Source organism: Octopus bimaculoides, chromosome 1, assembly GCF_001194135.2.
Source record: "Octopus bimaculoides isolate UCB-OBI-ISO-001 chromosome 1, ASM119413v2, whole genome shotgun sequence".
NCBI lineage: Eukaryota > Metazoa > Mollusca > Cephalopoda > Octopoda > Octopodidae > Octopus > Octopus bimaculoides.
The window spans coordinates 161,482,004-161,499,119 of NC_068981.1; the positions used below are offsets into that span (position 1 = coordinate 161,482,004).

At 35.5% G+C, this 17,116-nt stretch overlaps 1 protein-coding gene and 1 long non-coding RNA gene across 3 annotated transcripts in view; one reads left to right on the plus strand and one right to left on the minus strand.

Moving 5' to 3' along the window:
- Positions 1–17,116, minus strand: part of LOC106884412 (ubiquitin-conjugating enzyme E2 E1) — a 210,522-nt gene that overhangs the window by 160,930 nt on the left and 32,476 nt on the right. Inside the window, exon 1 of one of the 2 annotated variants that reach the window (XM_014935775.2) lies at positions 4,862–4,884. The exons of the other annotated variant lie outside the window; for it this stretch is intronic. The gene's annotated coding sequence lies outside the window, so the exon portion shown is untranslated. Of the gene's footprint in view, positions 1–4,861; positions 4,885–17,116 lie in introns of those variants that run through there. 2 annotated transcript variants of the gene reach the window in all.
- On the plus strand, positions 1,932–12,457 carry LOC128249278 (uncharacterized). The gene is made up of 3 exons (XR_008265370.1): positions 1,932–2,237; positions 9,683–9,818; positions 11,537–12,457. It is a non-coding gene; the product is annotated as an uncharacterized LOC128249278 (long non-coding RNA).

Sequence of the window (17,116 nt, forward strand, 5' to 3'; positions counted from 1 at the left end):
TATATATATATATATATATATATATATATGTATGCATATACATACACACATGTATATGTACATATATACCCAACCGTTTACTACACATTATTTTACACTTGTTGCACCATTTTTTTTGTGACCGGGTCCTAAACTGAAGATTAACCAAAAACAAAAAGTTTTCTTATTTTCAATTCAGTCAGATCACAGTATTAGTCGTAAGGTACGACATTACTTGATCTGTAACGGTACTTTCTTATTTAATAATGGAGTTACTTATCACAGCATGATTGCATATACACACAATGTTGACTTTGAGGTTGGCATTTGTTCAAAGTAAAACATTTACTGTAAGAAAGAAGAAATAGTAGCGAGAGAGTGTTGGCTGATGATAAATAAATAAATACGATCTCGCAGTTGACAAAACATAGAAAACTGAGGAAGCATGCATAACATCGCTATCAGTAGTACTATTTCATCATGATAGCAAACTTATGAAGAATAATGTGCTAGAAATAATAGCCAACTCACCCTTGAATCATACTCTACCAGATAATATAATCAGTGAGTAAAGGGGGAAAAAAAAAACGCAATGGAATCATCCCAACGGGAATACTTTTCATTGGAGCTAAACAACAAAGATAATGATTTGTTTTGTTGTTCACAGTTCTGTACATTTACTTCACCTTGAGGGGGGAAATAATATTCCCCCTCCATCCTATTGAGTGTGTATGTATGTATGTGTCCCTTTAGCGTTCTTACTACCCTCTCAAATACAATGTTTATTTATTCACATGATTCTGGATTATCTTCTAGCTTTGAGATTTTGATGATGTGATTGTTTATTCTTAGAATACCAGATCTGACCGGTTTCAACATAAAACAGGTAAAATATTTGGGCCGGATATGACTAGTTTAAATGCTAAAGTGTTTTATATTTTCATATTAGTTCATAGATGAAAATCAGATATTCTCCGTATAGAATACACTTAGTAGTGCTCAAGAGATTTAAACTTGAGCGGGTAGAGAAGAAAAATAATAGGACATTAAATACATGAAATACAAAAAAAATGTATGTTTCGCAGTTAAAATTTAAAAACTAGTCTTATGTACGTGTACATATGTGCGCGCGCGTACACATTCTAGTGGTTTCAAACATTCGATTGTGGTCCTTCTAGTACTGTTAACACACCAGAGGAGGCGCAATGGCCCAGTGATTAGGGTAGCGGACTCGCGGTTTCGATTCCCAGACCGGGTGTTGTGAGTGTTTATTGAGCAAAAACACCTAAAGCTCCACGAGGCTCCGGCAGGGGATGGTGGCGAACCCTGCTGTACTCTTTCACCATCGACTTTCTCTCACTCTTACTTCCTGTTTCTGTTGTGCCTGTAATTCAAAGGCTCAGCCTTGTCACACTGTGTCACGCTGAATATCCCTGAGAACTACGTTAAGGGTACACGTGTCTGTGGAGTGCTCAGCCACTTGCACGTTAATTTCACGAGCAGGCTGTTCCGTTGATCGGATCAACTGGAACCCTCGACGTCGTAAGCGACGGAGTGCCAACAACACACCAGACTATTTATCATTTTAGTAAAAACGTACTACAGCTGTTTGCGTAATATGCACCGAATGAAAAATCATACAAGTATACACACAGACAGACAAATATCCTACAGCTTCAGGCACTATTTAAGTGCACAACTCAGGATAGCTTTAAAATGCATCTCAAAACATCACCTTTTCCTTTTGTTAAATGTATTAGTATATTAAACGAATTGGTTTACCAAACATCCAATGTACATTCATTCATTCGACTTTATATCAATATTTATAGTTTGTACTATGACTCCGTCATAAAATGTTTATTACCTTTATCTCAGAAATTTAGTATGTAATAAAAAAAAAAACTGTCATCTTATGAGATTGAGTGCTAATATATTTACTGCGTAATGTTAATTTCTTAGGATATTAAAGTTTCCAAATTTATGCACATGGCCAGCAATGCGGAAGGTGGGTAAGTCATATCAACGACAAGCATTCTTTATTGGCACTTTATTTCGTTGACATAGAAAAAAAATGAAAGGCAAAGCTGACCTGAGTAGGATCTGAACTCAGGCCATGCATTACTATAGAAAGTTAATGAGAAAGCGTGACATGCATTTGCTTTGGGCCAATTTTTCAACCTGTCATTTTGGAGCTAAGGAGCAACCAAATTCATCAAGAATAAAGTAGAAGCATAGAATCCAAATCACCGCAAAAGGTACATTCTACTGTTTGACTTCCACAAGAATATATAGTTAGACCTAGATAATCCGAACAAGATAGGTGCAGAGTATTCTGTTTGGTTTAACACCTAATTTTTCATGTTTGCATGTAGATTATTGAGGCAGATTTTCAATGACCAGATGTTATCTCTGTCACCAGCCTTTACCTGTTTCCAAGTAATGTTTTCCCATAGCCAGACATGATTTTGCAGAATACAGGAAATGAATGACATGATGCCAACACAAGGAGACACAAACAAACATGCGTACTTTTGGTGATTCGCTGTGCTTCAGAAGACACGTCAAGCTAAGTGAAATCGTACATGACACGTACAAGGTACCCGGTGCTGGTGACACAAAAATCACCAGGTACACAAAACAGACTGGAGTCTGGTGTAGCTCTCCAGCTTACTAGTTCCAGTCAAACCCATGCCAGCATCGAAAACGGCTGTTAAATGACGCTGATGATGACACACACACACATACTTGCTTCAGTTTCTGTACTCACAAGGTTTTAGTAGGCCATGCAGTGAGACTCCTCGCGTGGGGTCGGTCGTTAAGAAGCAAACTTCTTAACTACACAGCTATGTGGTTAGGAAGCAAACTTCTTAACTACACAGCCTAGCCTGCGCCTATAAAAATACTCAACTTGACATAATTATATAAAAACAAGAATAAGATAGAAATAAAAGTATGTTTACATTTTTTTTTTTTTTTTGTGATTCAATTGATAAAATGTACTTTTATACAATCTTTGATGCCTTTACGTTAAGGTTCCAGAAGCTGTAAAAACCGCCTTTCTGTTCAATTGTCAGTGATTGCTTTCTCTTCACGAACGGCAACAAACTCGATTACTTGTAACAGATAAACATTCATAGCAAAATTTGTAGAGTGAAACTGAGACACGTACCATTGATTTTGCTATGCTTATAAATTCTTTTGCATATCTGTCATTTTTATGAGTACAATTATCTTTTTTGTTTTCAAGTGACCGACTGAAATCAAACTGAAAAAGATTTTGCATCTATAATTTTGTTTTCTTTACTAAGTTAGACAATCTAAAAAAATTAAAACATGGTAATTTAACTATCCTCTTGCAAATCACAACCCACTGCCATGAGAAATACTAACGTAACTGATACACAATACCTTTTGATAACTGTAAACAAGATGTTATGTGCTAGTGTTTACGATGTAATATTTTTAGAATACAAAGTAACTTTTAATTGTTGTAAATAAACGTCGAAATTAGATTACAAGTTGAGCAATGGGGTCGTGTAATCGACTTACACCCTCCCCGAAATTGCAGACGTTGTGCCAAAATTTGAAACCGATAATTTTTTAAATTTAACACAAGGCTAGAGAAGGTGAAACCGACTCAATTGTTGTCCATTTTGTTTTGTTATTTTCTGTTTATACGTTATACATACATGTTTCCGGTCTTTGCACCGTCCCTAATTGTCTTCAGATCTTTTGTAGCAAATGAAGAAATTATTACTAGGGCGGCGAGCTGGCGGAATCGACAGCACGTCGGACAAGATGCTTAGCAGCATTTCGTCCGTTTTTGCGTTGAGTTCAAATTCCGTCGAGGTCGACTTTGCCTTTCATCCTTTCGGGATCGATGAAATAAGTACCAGTTATGCACTGAGATCGATGTAATCGACTAGCCCCCTCCACCCAAATTTCAAGCCTTATGCCTATAGTAGAAAGGATTATTAAAGCTAGGATATAAACGAAGTCAAAATTGAGAACTTCCACTCAATAAAATTGCTAGCGAAGAAGAGACAGATAAAGAAATTATTTAATAAGAAACAAATTTCATAAACCGAATTTACTATAGCTTAAACTCATATTTAGTTTATTAATTTTACAGACTATAAACCTTATATTTAGAGAATAAATATATTTACACTATGTCTGTTCTCCCATAGTCACCAGGTGACATATGCTGGAAATTTCATTTCTTAATTAGTTAGAAATGTCATCAAGTGGTTTAGAAATAAAGAATCTTTGTTCGAACCCAGTTTGGGACCATACTCTTTTACTCGTTTCAGCCCTGCGGCTGTGGTCATGCTGGAGCACCACCATGTACATATTTCAGGGGGGGGGACCCGATGAAGATCGGGGCTGAAGATAATGAAACCTAATGCAAATATACATACTCTCTAGAGATAAGGTTTAATAATACAGAAAATTATAATCGTAATAAAAACGACTCAGACATTTATTTAGACATTTAATCCCACTTATTAGAAACCATACGGCACAATGCACTACTTACCAAAGTACTTGGTCTATATCTATTGTTGTTAACCTGTACCGGTTTTACAGACAAGATAATTGAAGAAAACGAACAAAGATTAAATTATAAACATTCATATAATTATATAAGTACAATAATGAATGCTTAACACTGGCTTATGTATAAAAGTAGAATCTAATGCTATTCTTATTATGTATCGGGTAGTAGATAGGAAGATGGCTAGCAAAAGTTAGACCCAGCTTTCTGTAAATCTATCTTCTACTATATAAAAAAAGAGCCGATAACTACTATAATCAATGGCCAAAAAATGTGTGTATATATACATAAATATAAAGAAAGTGAAACGAATCAAGTTACCTTTAGCAATTAATGTATGAGTGTGTTCTTAAAAGTGCGTATCTGTGTTACGTTCAATGTAGACGGTCTATAAGACATAAAACATAGCTAAATAAAGCGATCTGTCAAAACAGGTAATCTGATAATATTTTGTAGCTATCATTACCTTCAACATTTGTAATGATAAAATATAATCTAGTCGTGCGGGTTTAAAAACTAGTTCAGAAATTTCTTTCTTATTTGCTCGCTCATTCATTCATCCATTCTCTTGCTAGCATGAAGTTACTCGGTAATGAATGGCATCTGGTTATCATCGAATTGGTTGGCCAAAACCACACTTTTTCTTCTTTTATTTATTTATTTTTTTCTGAAGAACAGCGATTTATATTTGAATGTAATTCCAAATAGATATAATCAATGTATATTTTAAAATGTGGTGGCGCGTAGCTTAGTGGTTAGGAGTGTTGCACTCATAGTCATAAGACTGTAGTTTCGATTCCTGGACCGGGCCGTTGTTCAGTCCATTCAAGATAAGTAATCCTGCGACAAACCGGCGTCCAGGAGGGGAAATATATATGCCACAGAATCCAGCCTTATATACGTGGTGTGATCAATAAGTATCCGGACTGTTACCATAGTAACAAAGCTAAATCATACAGAGTGAAACCGCTTGACTCAGACTGACTTTGAACTCTGCTGTGCATCCGCACTAAGTTTTAACGTTCTAGCTCACTTCCGCTGTTTACAGCAGTGCTTAAAAGGAACGTGTGTAGCGTGTGATCGTCGCAATGACCATGACAGAGAAAGTTGAGCAGAGAATCTGCATCAAATTTTGCCAAAATTTTGGCGATACCTGCTCAGAGGCCTATGCAAAGTTTTCATCATTCTCGACACAATCAAGATCTTGTGCAACATTTTGATCAGCTGAAAGCAGTTTTGGCACAAACTTGGCAGATACGCGTCTCATACCCAAATCTTCAGTGATAATGGACTGAACTGAACCGTAACTAATCTGCACATCCTCTGATAACTTCCGGATACTGATTCGACGATTCCCCCCTCACAGCTGCACGCACATTGATGTTTTACTCAGTTCTGCTGGTTGTGGGTTTCCCAGAACGTTCATCACTATCGACATTTTTTCTGCCATCTTGGAAACTCTGAACCACTCTTACACTTGTGTGTGGCTCATACACTCCTCTCCATACACTTTCTGCAACTTTGCGCAGGCCTCTGAGCAGGTATCACCATGACAACTTTTTCTACCATGGTCAATGCGATGATCACACGCTACACCCGTCCTTCCAAGTACTGCTGTAAACAGCGGAAGCGAGCCAGAACGTTAAGACATAGTGCGAATGCATAACAGAGTTCAGGGTCAACCTTTGTCAAGTGGCTTCACTCTGCATGCTTTGGAGAGGGAGAAACTCAATAAAAATAGTTAAGAGAACAAAATTGTTAGCCAAAAGGAAGTGACCATATTTCTTCGTAAAAGCTCTTGTTATTGTTTAGCTCCGGATTAACGCTGACTAAACAGACCTATGATCGAAAGCATTCCAATCGTGACCAATCCGTCTTTGTTATATATCTAGAATGACCTTTTTTAGTGTGCCCTTTCATTTCTTCCAAAGGGACTTTGGCTGCTGTTTCTAGTGTTTCGACTACATACTGAAAGTCCTTCGCTGGCGTGTTTGGTAATAGGTAATATTGTTTTCGTTAAATAAATCGACTTCAGTTATATATTATTTAAAACCAAGTAAACACCAGTTACCAAGTGAAGTGAGATGGGGGATATAGTTACAAAAACATGCACTACACTACACACACACGTATTAATGACTTAAGTGTGTGTATGTCATTGTTCAGCTTTATTTCAAGATTTATTGCCAATAGAGAAAGAGCCGGTTTCTAACCTAGATCCAATGCTCCTTCATTGGAATTTCAACATCAACAGGGTGGGTGAGTATGTATGTATGTATGTATGTATGTCTTCTCATGCATATACTTGCATTGCTCATATACACTTAAATGATAAACTTTTGAAAAGTTTTACAGATTTTAACACTTCTAGTGATGGCTTAGATCTGTAGTCTTCGAATCAGCATGCATGTATGTATGTGTGTATGTATGTATGTAGTGCACTCACACGGTTACGAAGCTACGAGAGAAAGACAATTGCTCACGGTGCCACGCAGTGAGACTGAACCCAAAACCATGGGGTTGAGAAGGAAACTTCTTACCATGAAGCCATGCATGCGCCTTATAGTGAGTGATATTTTATGACAAAAAAAAAAAAAGAGCTAATGTAAATTAAGATTTAAAAAATTGTAAAATATCAAAGAAAAAGATAAAGATTTTGAAATATTAAATGTTATAAACAGAAACTTATGATTGTTGTTTATAAATTTCGTATTTTATATTTTGCAGTTATAAAACCCATTAACCAATAGAGACAGAGAAATTTAAAAAAATATATTTTTAAATGAAACCAAATAAGAAAAACGATTTAAACAGTGAAGTGTTGTCGATGTAGCATATGTTAATTTATTATCACATGTGAACAGCTAAGAAAGAATGGAAAGGCTACTTAAATTAAAAATGAATGTCTGTAGTATATAGATTATATAGATAATATATGTTGTATGTGCACACACACACACACACACACATATATATATATTAACATATATAAACATGTGTATATACATATATATATATATATATATATATATATATAAACATGTATATACACATACACACACATATAATTGTTGCAAATTTTATTGATAACAAACTAATAAGCTGGATGTTGATGTTAGGAGGATAGAAATATTTTAGTTGGAGATAAGAGCTATGTGGAGCCGGCGAAAGGAAAAACTCAACATCAGTCATGGGAAAACTGCAACCCGCAGGATTTTCTGAATAGCATGCCTAATGAAAAATGACCTAGAATATTCTTTTAGAAGTGCGGCCCGCCTCATGACGGACCATGTCTCATGCGGCCCGCTTTTCGAAAAAGGTTGCTATTAGCTGTTCTACAGATTTACACGGACGTGTGTAACAAATAACAGGATGATACCTACAAAGTATAAATAACCCAGCCGTCAAAAAAAAAAAATAAACGAAAAGAAACACATTGGGAAATGTAGTCTTAGATACACAAGACGATGATTTATTTTCAACCTTGGCTTAAACAACTTCGATATACGTCTCTACACAGACAAAATATCTATGCCATCATACCAAGTTAATAAACATATTTAAGGCATGCATCCCCTCTTCTAATTTCGCGCTACGTTCAGCTGTTGTCTTTCATACCATACATTGCCAATTTATTCCAAACCTCTCTAGAATGCTAACGATTCAATTCTCCAGACTGTTAACTCTATCTTTTGTGTTTTACAACTATATTTGATAAGTTAAATCTTCAGTATACACACAAGCAAGATGCACACGCAATCGTCATCGTTTAAACATCTATTTTCCCATGCTTGCATCGGACAGACAAAAATATGCTGGGACAAAGTTTTCTCGCCAACTCCACTTGTTTCTGGGTGAAGAAATAATCTCCCAGCCTATTGAACAACAAACGGTCTAGATTTGTTTATAAGGAGAAAATGACAATGTATTTCTTTACAAAATCGTGCAACATTTGATGAAAAAAAGTCTGGACATGCTTTTGAGGTGAACTGCAAGCAAACGACAACGTCAACACGTCATTCTTTACAACCAGTGCATACACGCGAAGATGAGGGAATTACTCCCACATACATATATTCATATATGGTGGGCCTCTTTCAATTTCGCTTACCGAATTCACTCACAAAGATCTGGTCGGCCCAGGAGTACAACAGAAGGACTTTGCACATGGTGCCATAAAGTGGGACTAAATCCAAAACCAAAGTTGTAAAGCTAATTCTTCACCAAATAGCCATACCTGCGTCCATTCTGAGTTTAAATCTTACCATAGTCAACATACACACACACACACAAAATAGGAATGAAGGTAACACAAAAGACACTAAATTGTGGAGTATAAAATTTTAATGAATTGTGTATTCCTTCAATTGACACTACTACTGATAATTTTGCCCTTCTATTTGTATAATGCCCTTTAATTCACCTTCACTTGACGATTGAGTGAAGAATGGCCATTAGCTGTCAAATTTGTGTTATAACTCTGCCTGTATACTTGCTTCAGCACATGCATTGAAAAGTCTATGCGTATACATCTTTGTCTTCATCTGAACTGTATGATATATGTGCATGTATCTGTCTTATTACTTTAAATAATTAATGTGTGTGTGTGTGTGTCTGTCTGTGGGCCCAACTCCATGCCAGCTTGAAAAGTGGACATAAAACAATGATGATAAAGGTGTGTCAACTGTAGCCTATGAACTTTAAATTGTTGAACATTTATAAATGAAGGAAGGTCACAGTAAGTTAATTACCCATTTTTCTGAAGTGCTCAATGAGTAGTGGACAGAATAGAAAAATATAAACTAAACTAAAAAAAAAAAAAAAAAAAAAAAAAAAAAAAAAAAAGAAGCAAAAAATTAATACAAAAAGCAATATAAAAAGAAATGTATATATCCATAGGAAATTTTCTGCTTCCGCCACTATGCTTTATACATTGTTTCCTTCTACTTACATATTGATTTATTAATGGAATGTTATTGAATTAATTATATGTTGAATACTATTTAAGAGAAAATATATGATGGTGAATGAGGTTGAAATTAGATTAAATAAATATGAAAATAAAAGTGAGTATATTTATATACTTATGTTACTGCTGTTTGCATATTCCAAGGGTTTTCTTTTTTTTTTTTTTTTCAATAGATAACCCTTGCTTGTGAGAACATGACGAAATTGTGTTGCAGTTCCATAATAGGATGTGATTTTGCGAAGGAACAAAGATGACAAGATACATTTGGTTACATGTACATAGGTACTTTATCCAAGTGTCCACTCAATGGTAAGTAGTATGTTATTTTTTAAGGCCCATATATTTACTGCAGGTTTCAAATCTATTCTTCTTTGGAATGTTCTTAATATATAGTTGTTATGTTGACGAAACCAATCCTTAAATTTCTTTGCAGTCATACCTATATAAACAATGCTATTTTGGTTAATATTTGGTGTGACAGAGGCTGCATATATAACTATTTCATAGTTATATATATAGTTATATAACTATTTCATAGTTATATAATTATATTATATAGTTATAAACTACACAGGTAGTTTACATTGACAGAGTGCATTTCTGTGTTCAAGTGATTAGATGTTTTAATATCTTCCTTTCTTAGCCGACAAGCTTCTATAATCTATCATCCACTATTACCACCACCACCACCACCATGCAAGAGTTAAAGGATTTTGGCACTAAAAACAGCACTGTAACATGGACACAAGTTCAAAATGTTTATGAAAATTAAGAGAGAAAAATAGAAAACAGTTATTTAGGATGATGAGATGGAGAAGAAACAAATAATGACCAATGATAACTGTATAATGCAAAATCCTTAAGAGTTTGTGCTTATTTTTAGTTTTCTGAAGCTGTTGTGGGCTCCCAGCTGTTAAAAAGATGAGAGCTTGGTGATCTGCTAAATAATCAAATAAAATCAAAACAAATTGATTTGTCTTTCACTCCTTCTACTGTTAACAGCATAACTATCAGTGTACAAGTCCTGGGTTCAATTTACTCCCAAGCTTTTGGATGTGGGACTCCAGCATCAACAAAATCCAATGACTGAAAGCAGTCCCCACTTCTAAAGATAACAACTAAATCTTCTTCAAACCACACCCTCCCATCTAAAACAAAGACACATTGAATAATGCAGTCCTAGATGCACTATATATAACCAAAATAAAATAAAAAAATACAGAATGGTCAAGAGATCTATATGATTCGGTCATGTAGATCCCTTGGAGCAGGGCTTACTTGGTGTTAAACTGCAGCAACCAGTAAAAGAATTCTAAAAGATTAACTAAATAAGCTGCAACTAATGAACGAGGTTGCTTTTGTTTAATTTCTTATGGTTTAGTTGGAAGGCAGTACCCATTACCTTTTTCAGAAGCTCCGAGAGAGAGAGAGAGAGAGACTGACAGACTGAAACAAGGAGAGGTGAAGGAGAGAAACAAAAGACCATTCCAAATATTTGTAACAAAATGGACTCTGTAAAAGACACCCTTGAGCCTGGTGGTGGTACTAAATCAGGTGAAAGATCAAGTCAAAACATGATAACAAATAATGAGAGAATTTCACTTCAAAATGTCTAATTATGTAATCATTGATAGCAATTTCAAAATACAAAAGACATAATTATTGCAAAACAAAACAAAAAAAGATAAACTGAACAAATATTAAATGTAAAAATACAAGAAAAAGAACCCCCCATTAAATTGTGTATAAAATAATAATCATTTATTTAAAATGTCCTATTTTACTACATCAAAGCAGTAAATCAATAGAAATTAGGACATAAATGAAACCTAATTTGTACTACGACGAGAATATGAAAAATATTTTTGCATTAAAAAGGAAATCAACTCTGGAATGCAAAAGCCAGTGTTAGAGGAAAGGGGGGGGGTGTTTTTAGCATCAGATCTTTACATTTGATACATAAATTTTATCCTTAACAAGTTAAATTTTTCTATTTTTTATTTTAATTTTTTTTTATTATTGATGAGCTCACTTCAAAGATACAAGGGTCAACTCAAAGCAACACTGAAATTGAGTCTAAATTGTTTGAAACACAAGCCTGAGACCGTACCAAGTGGAAGTGTTCCATCACCATCAGAACCAAAAACTTTGAAGCCATCAGAAGAGAAATGGAAGAAATCAAATGACAGGAGAGAAAGGTTTGACACAAATCATCCTCATCCTTCGCCAACATTACCATGCAGTCAATGCCATTGACCCTTCAATGCAAGAACTGGTCTACAGAGTCAATAACGACGTCACCATAAAGGAAGCATTCAGCAAAGAAGAAACTAAATTCTTGGATTCAAGATAAAGCCAACGACAACATTGTGCAATTTAGCTGCTGCCAAAAATTCATAGACCTTTAAGTTTCATCACACACTTCATGAGAATGTTCTAGTGTCAAGTTTCTTTTCTTTTTTTTATTCAATTTCAAAGGACACGTCTAAAGGTAATCAAATTTATTTCCAATTTAATAAAATTATTATTATTTTTTTTTTTGTAGTATAAAATATTGAGTTAATCCATTACAGAGTTTATAAGGTAGGAGCTTAACCCCACTTTCCAAGAGTTAAGTTGATAAACGATCTCCTCCCCCTTGCTAAGGACTACAGTCAATCACTAGGTGCTTATTTTCCCCAGACAGGTGAACTGAGACAATCAATGCAGAATTAAATATCTGCTAGAAACACTTTTTAAGTCAGCAATCTAATATCTTATTGTTCCACCCTTGTTCCACCCCACTAAGTAGTTTTTAAAGAATAATACTTTGAGAGATAAAATCAATGTCCAGGATAAGAGGATATTAATACAAATGAAATATTAGATACTGATACAACCGATAGCTAGTCGTGTAGCCCCAAATGTAATAGGTCTATGATCAGCAGGCATGAACAAACAGCCTGTTATATTAGGGATATTATTAAATTACACTATTTAATGTCTTTCTATTTTAAGACATTGGAGTGTACTTTGAGAGACATTTGGTTGCTGGAGACACACCTATAGAGGCTAATTGAAATGAAGTATGCTTGAATTGAAGTATATGCTGCTCACACAGAAACCACAAAACAACGCCTGTAGCAGCTTTGAACTCAAGATCTATAAAAGCTGTACTAACTATAACCCACTAATCTATATGCATGAATATGTATATTTGTAGATGCTTCTTTCAAATCCTGATTAAAAAAATAAAAAAGAAATTACAATTCTCGGAGACTGAGCACTGAAGAAAGGATAAACCCATGATTTAATACAGCTTTCAATTCTGCTTCAGTGTATGAAAATTGAACTGCTTATATGAAGAGAAATTGAGTATGTTAGATATTCAATGAGATATATCTAGCAGATAATATTACTATAACTCAGTTAAGTCAGCTTACATATGTATAAAACACTTATTCAATTCAATTCAGAACATTTTCAGAGAAAGTAATGTTTTAAATGTGTGTGTGTGCATGCATGCGTGCTTTCTTGCTTGCTTTTGTACATATGCATCAGAGCACGTGATTGTAGCGTTTGTGTATATACATACCTGTGTTACCCACTCAAATCTGTGAATCCTATCAGACAATTCCACACATGAACAATGGCCCATGTTATTATGGAGTCAAAAGATCTACAGTGTGAAAATAGGAGTCAAGCATGGCTGGATGCTTGTTGGCTTCTGTAACTCTTTCATATGTTTCTTATCCCTGAGACTCCAGGAAGATAGAAAGTGGGGTGAAAAGTTGTTGGAAACTCCTTCAACACCAGAAGACTGCAGCTATCAAAAGTAAGCTCAAACCTAGGCAAACCAAGAAGTTACAACAATGTAGTCTGATGGGGGAGTGCTCTGGTAGCTCACACTTCAGACACCCTATAAGCCATCATCTGAGCTACTGTTGCAACTTATAAAAGAATAAACCTGACAGTTAACATGCAGAAGAATGAATTTAGAAGCTAATGATACACAGCATCCTCCCCATTCTCAGTGTAATTACAACAACTATTTACAGGCAGTCACTCATCTTAAAATACTGCACTCACACAGGACAAAGACATTGAAAACTACCTAGACAAAACTCTAAATCTAATGCATAGTTCAAAAAAGTGATTAATTCTCAGTAACCATCTCCACCTTAGTACCAAGGTTGATGTTTACAAATACCAGTCTGTTTCCACTGCATTGTATGGGTGCAAAGCACTGACCACAGTCATCACATTGTGGTATCACAAAAAAGTCACATTACCAAGGACCTTCTATAGCAAGCAATACTATGGTCAAACACAGGTATAGCTAGCCTTAGAAAGGGTTCAAATACCAACTTAGTAACACATTGAAGAGGAACAACAACAATCCTTCAAAAAATGTAAGAAATCATTTGCAATATGCATTAGCAATCTCACAGCACGGAAGGAAAATGTATTCAATACTATCAGAGAATGAGTGAAAAAAAAAAAAACAGGTATATACACAAAACTATACTTTCCTATTTCCAGTCAAAGATTAACATACTTTGAATGTAGGTGGAACTTCTCGGTTCAATCAATGGTTAGAAGGTGTAGACTCACAAGTATCTGGTGTTCATCAGATATTATTTTCTAGAACTAAAATATTTTATGTTTTTTAATAAGGCCTTGACCATTTTGCATTCAGACTGGTCATATCCAGCCCAAATATTCTACTTGTTTTATGTTGAAACTGGCCAGATCCAGCCTCTCACACTTACCAATGTCATTCTAAAAATAAACAATCATGTCATTGAAATTTCAAAGCTGTGAGATAATGCAGGATTAATTCAAAACAATGTGAATAAATAAGCAATGCATTTGAAAAAGAAATGTCGGGTTCAGTCCCACTGCATGGCACCTTGGGCAAGTGTCTTCTACTATAGCCTCGGGCCGACCAAAGCCTTGTGAGTCGATTTGGTAGACGGAAACTGAAAGAAGCCCGTCGTATATATGTATATATATATGTATATGTGTGTGTGTTTGTGTTTGTCCCCCTAGCATTGCTTGACAACCGATGCTGGTGTGTTTACATCCCCGTCACTTAGCGGTTCGGCAAAAGAGACCGATAGAATAAGTACTAGGCTTACAAAGAATAAGTACCGGGGTCGATTTGCTCGACTAAAGGTGGTGCTCCAGCATGGCCGCAGTCAAATGACTGAAACAAGTAAAAGAGTAAAGAGCTAAAAGTGGTCTCTACAAATATAAGCAACATACCTGTTTTTGTATATATGTACACGAGTATATGTTGTGTGTCTACGTGATTTTGTAAATGTGTGTTCCAATTTGAGTAATTAAATTATGTAAGTATCTGCACACGTGCATCTGAGCAAGTGATGTAATGTATATGCATGCCTATGTGCCTGTCTCTACAGTTTTTGTGTTTTGAGTGCATGTACATGCCTCTGCACACATGCACATGTTTGTGTGTGTGTGTGCATGCATTTGTGTATGCATGTGTGTATGCGTGTGTACATTGCATACATTCACCCACTTCTAACATTCCACCACAGTGAGAGGTGCTGGTATGTTATGCGAAAGAGCAATTAAACAAAAGAAACAAAAAAGAAAAACGAAAACCAAAAAAAAAAAAATACCCAGGGGTGGTGGTGGGGAAAACATTTGAATCTATTATCACTTCTAGAGGGAAACATTAACTGGTGGATCTTTTTAATGTCAGCAAGATGTCACATGTCTAAAATGTGAATAGGTGGGAGAGGGAGACAGTGTGTATATGCTTGTCTGTAGCTGTGCGCATGTGCATGCACCACACACACACACACACACATTTGTATGCATTTGTAAAGAAGCAAATTCAAAAGGAAAATCGTGATGTCGCCGTCTTCTACATATTACTTGTTTACACATCTATGTCAATTAATATTGTTTACATCTAAAACAAACATAAATTTTTTTTTTTAGATGTTATCTATCACATTGTGTGTGTGTGTGTATGTATGATTAGTTGTATATATTTCTCTCTAGGGCCAAGAAGCTTTGATTTGTATTGTATTTCAACTGAAATATTAAAAAAAAAAAAAATCAATAAATTGTAGGAATGCCATTAAAAGGAGAAAAAAAGTATTTTTGTTAGTATAAATAGACTGAATGTATTAAATGTTAAAAACACATTAAAGCTGGAAGGGTTGAGAAGATTATTATTATTATCATTATTGATATCATTTAGGCGATGAACAAGCAGATTTGTTAGCACATTGGACAAAATGCTTAGTAGCATTTCTTCTGACTCTCTAAGTTCTGGGTTCAAATGCTGCTGAGGTTGACTTTGCCTTTCATCCTTTCGGGGGTTGATTAAATGAATACCAGTTGAACATTGGGGATGATGTAATTGACAAATCCGTCCCCACAAAATTTTAAGCCTTGTGCCTCTAGAAGAATTATCATTATCATTAGTAGGCAATGAGCTGGCAGAATCATTAGCATGCCAGGCAAAATGCTTAGCGACATTTCGTCTGTCCTTACATTCTGAGTTCAAATTCCACTAAGGTGACTTTGCCTTTCATCCTTTTGGGGTCGATGAAATAAGTACCAGTGGTTTGATGTAATTGACTTATCCCCTCACCCAAATGGCTGCCCTTGTTGCAAAATTTGAAGCCATTATTGTTATTATTATTATTAGGTGGCAAAGTGGCAAAATGCTTAGCAGCATTTCGTCCATCCTTATACTCTGAGTTCAAATTCTGTCGAGGTCAACTTTGCCTTTCATCCTTTCAAGGTCAGTGAAATAAGTACCAGTTATGCACTGCAGTCGATCATCATCATCATCATTATCATGGTGGTAAGCTGGCAGAATCACACTGGGCAAAATGTGTAGCAGATTTTTTCTGTCTTTACATTCTGAGTTCAAATTCTGACAAGGTTGACTTTGCTTTTCATCCTTTCGAGGTTAATAAGACAAGTACCACTTGAACACTGGAATACAACATCATAACAGATGGAGTTACCCAACCAGAATAAGATAATGTGTCTTGCATGTTTCTCAGATAGTAGGATGTGATTTGTGGGTATTTTGGATGCTATTTGTAGGATAGTGAGGGACTGTGGAAATATTCCTGCACTGTCTGGTTTAGGTTCTTATTTTTCTGAAAGTAAGTTCTGGTTTAATATACTTATATAACCAAAGGCATTCCAGCCATGACTATCTTGTCTTTTCAGACACTGAACTACATTATCTGGTGCCCATTCTCTTTTTCTGAGGGAAATTTTGCTCCAGTATTGCATTTAAAAATACCCTTGATGTGTGGGGCGACATGATATGCTTGAAAAGACTTGTTGAATCAAGTAAAACCAAAATCGTAGCTGTGGCCAGTTCTCCCCTGAACTAGTTGGCCTTGTGCCAAAATTTGAAACCAATAATAACACATGCCTGTAAGGTGACTGGCTTTTCAGGATTGTTAGTAAACTGGACAAAATACTTAGCAGCATTTCGTTTGGCTTTATATTTTGAGTTCAAATTCCACTGAGATTAACTTTGCCTTTCAAACACTAGTGTTGATTAAAAAGATACCAGTTGTCACTGGGGTTGATTTAATCAACTCCTCCGCCCCCCCACCCCC